Source organism: Trachurus japonicus, chromosome 5, assembly GCF_045865225.1.
Source record: "Trachurus japonicus isolate A0001 chromosome 5, Traja_1.0".
In the NCBI taxonomy this organism is placed as follows: Eukaryota; Metazoa; Chordata; class Actinopteri; order Carangiformes; family Carangidae; genus Trachurus; species Trachurus japonicus.
The window spans coordinates 15,462,288-15,465,337 of NC_140911.1; the positions used below are offsets into that span (position 1 = coordinate 15,462,288).

At 43.1% G+C, this 3,050-nt stretch overlaps 4 non-coding genes across 4 annotated transcripts in view; all 4 read right to left on the bottom strand.

Annotated features, from left to right (window-relative positions):
* Positions 1-1,139: 1,139 nt before the first annotated feature.
* Positions 1,140-1,213, bottom strand: trnan-guu (transfer RNA asparagine (anticodon GUU)). Its single transcript has one exon. It is a non-coding gene; the product is annotated as a tRNA-Asn (tRNA).
* A 651-nt stretch (positions 1,214-1,864) lies between these two features.
* trnan-guu (transfer RNA asparagine (anticodon GUU)) lies at positions 1,865-1,938 on the bottom strand. The gene has a single exon. It is a non-coding gene; the product is annotated as a tRNA-Asn (tRNA).
* Positions 1,939-2,252: 314 nt separating this feature from the next.
* Positions 2,253-2,326, bottom strand: trnan-guu (transfer RNA asparagine (anticodon GUU)). Its single transcript has one exon. It is a non-coding gene; the product is annotated as a tRNA-Asn (tRNA).
* A 704-nt stretch (positions 2,327-3,030) lies between these two features.
* trnan-guu (transfer RNA asparagine (anticodon GUU)) overlaps positions 3,031-3,050 on the bottom strand; it is a 74-nt gene continuing 54 nt past the window's right edge. Inside the window, exon 1 of the tRNA in view lies at positions 3,031-3,050. This exon is cut by the window's right edge and continues 54 nt beyond it. This is a non-coding gene — a tRNA (tRNA-Asn).

Below are 3,050 nucleotides of genomic sequence, written 5' to 3' on the forward strand. Positions count from 1 at the left end.
TTGCTGTTCTGGCCCTGACATCTCTTCCTCATCTTTCTCCTCTTTTTCTTCCTCACCGCAGTTCTCAGCCTCTGCAGATGAAATGAGGAGGGGGGAGCCTAATGCCATTTGATTCGTCAGGGGCCAGCGGAGCCTTAGAGGAGTGAGATGCTGATGAAGAGGACTCACAAGTTATAATCTATTGATGACGGTTTTATTGATTGAATTTATGCTGTTTTGTAGCCTAACCTGAGTGAAGCATGAATAAAGTTTTTTTAAACTTGACTTTTGCCTCTTAATTGTACATGCAGCACACAGGGATTATAATTTATTTATTTATTACGTAGGATTGTAGAATATTGTAGGCTACCTAGTTCAAAAGGCCCGACCTAAATGAATAAAGGTCGTATGAATTATTTATAGGCTAAATATATGGAGCGCCTGGCGCTCCCGCTCCTGCTTTTATTGATCGCCGAGACGTCGGCCGGTGGTCGAGCTCGATCAAAGGCCGACGTCTCGGCGATATCTTGCCAATTAGCAAACGCTCTCCATGCGACGTCTTGGCGACGGAACTTGATGCGTCGGGAATACGTCGGCACGACGTATGTGTGCTATCTGGGAAGGTGTTGCAATGCACACATTTTAAGACTTGTATGTGCGAAGTGTAAACCACTGTGCAAAACCTGTTTGTTGTGACGTTCTTGCGTGATAAGCTAACCCCCCCAAACTCGTGGTTTGTGCCGGCGGCTGTCACTTATGTTTATAAAGTGATGGTTTACAATCGAGAGTTTATCCATTGTGTTTTATTTTGAAATTTAGCGGATGCTCGGTGCATTTTATTTCCTGTTTCCTCTGCGTGATTGATGCGTGATGGATGCGTGACTGAATTTGCATGTTTGGTATTAAAGTAATCCAAAAGTAACTAAATGTAATCCGTTACATTACTTCAATTTTGTGATACTTAGAGTAAGTTACTAATTACATTTTCTAACAGATAACTTGTAATTGTACTGGAATACATTTTTGAAGTAACCCTCCCAACCCTGGTTATAACACTGTATCACTGATCTCTTGTCAACTGGTGATGTGTCCTGAATCTTTAGACAGAGGATGGAGGTTCTTCTCTCTCGCTGATTATCCGTGTTAAGTTGAGTGTAAAACGTCCCTGGGTGGGCTTGAACCACCAACCTTTCGGTTAACAGCCGAACGCGCTAACCGATTGCGCCACAGAGACTTGCGTGGCTGTAGTGGGCGTGGCCTCAAACTCCAAACTCCACCCATCTGTTTATATGATTTCTTTTTGTACCATTTTGTCTAAGCCTTGGACTTTTTTGGGATCAGAGTTCTGCCCGTCCTCTAAGAAGAAAAAAAGTGCTTTTGCATAGGTATATTTGTGACATGATGCCAAATTTTTCCTTGTTAGTTCGTGTAGTAGTTGGCTCCCTAGGTTATAACACTGAATCTTTAGACAGAGGATGGAGGTTCTTCTCTCTCGCTGATTATCCGTGTTAAGTTGAGTGTAAAACGTCCCTGGGTGGGCTTGAACCACCAACCTTTCGGTTAACAGCCGAATGTGCTAACGGATTGCGCCACAGAGACTTGCATGGCTGGAGTGGGCGTGGCCTCAAACTCCAAACTCCACCCATCTGTTTATATGATTTCATTTTGTCTAAGCCTTGGACCTCTAAGAAGAAAAAAGTGCTTTTGCGTAGGTATATTTGTGACATGATGGCAAATCTTTCCTTGTTCGTTTGTGTAGTAGTTGGCTCCCTAAGTTATAACACTGTAGGTATCACTGAGCTTGTGATATGTCCTGAATCTTTTGACATCAGAGGATGGAGGTTTTTCTCTCTTGCTGATTATCCGTGTTAAGTTGAGTGTAAAACGTCCCTGGGTGGGCTTGAACCACCAACCTTTCGGTTAACAGCCGAACGCGCTAACCAATTGCGCCACAGAGACTTGCATGGCTGTAGTGGGCGTGGCCTCAAACTCCAAACTCCACCCATCTGTTTATATGATTTCATTTTGTCTAAGCCTTGGACTTTTTTGGGATCAGAGTTCTGCCTGTCCTCTAAGAAGAAAAAAGTGCTTTTGCGTAGGTAGCCTATATTTGTGACATGATGGGAAATTTTTCCTTGTTCGTTTGTGTAGTAGTTGGCTCCCTAGGTTATAACACTGTATCACTGAGCTTGTGATATGTCCTGAATCTTTTGACATCAGAGGATGGAGGTTTTTCTCTCTTGTTTATTATCCGTGTTAAGTTGAGTGTAAAACATCCCTGGGTGGGCTTGAACCACCAACCTTTCGGTTAACAGCCGAACGCGCTAACCGATTGCGCCACAGAGACTTGTGTGGCTGTAGTGGGCGTGTCCTCAAACTCCAAACTCCACCCATTTGTTTATGATTTCTTTTTGTACCATTTTGTCTAAGCCTTGTACTTTTTTGGGATCAGAGTTCTTCTGCCTGTCCTCTAAGAAGAAAAAAGTGCCTTTGCATAGGCATATTTGTGACATAATGGCAAATTTTTCCTTGTTAGTTCGTGTAGTAGTTGGCTCCCTAGGTTATAACACTGTATCACTGAGCTTGTGATATGTCCTGAATCTTTTGACAGGATGGAGGTTTTTCTCTCTTGCTGATTATCCGTGTTAAGTTGAGTGTAAAACGTCCGTGGGTGGGCTTGAACCACCAACCTTTCAGTTAACAGTCAAACGCGCTAGCCAATTGCGCCACAGAGACTTGTGTGGCTGTAGTGGGCGTGTCCTCAAACTCCAAACTCCACCCATTTGTTTATGATTTCTTTTTGTACCATTTTGTCTAAGCCTTGGACTTTTTGGGGATCAGAGTTCTGCCTGTCCTCTAAGAAGAAAAAAGTGCTTTTGCATAGATATTTGTGACATGATGGCAAATTTTTCCTTGTTAGTTCGTGTAGTAGTTGGCTCCCTAGGTTATAACACTGTATCATTGAGCTTGTGATATGTCCTGAATATTTTGACATCAGAGGACAGAGGTTCTTCTCTCTTGCTGATTATCCGTGTTAAGTTGAGTGTAAAACGTCCCTGGGTGGGCTTGAA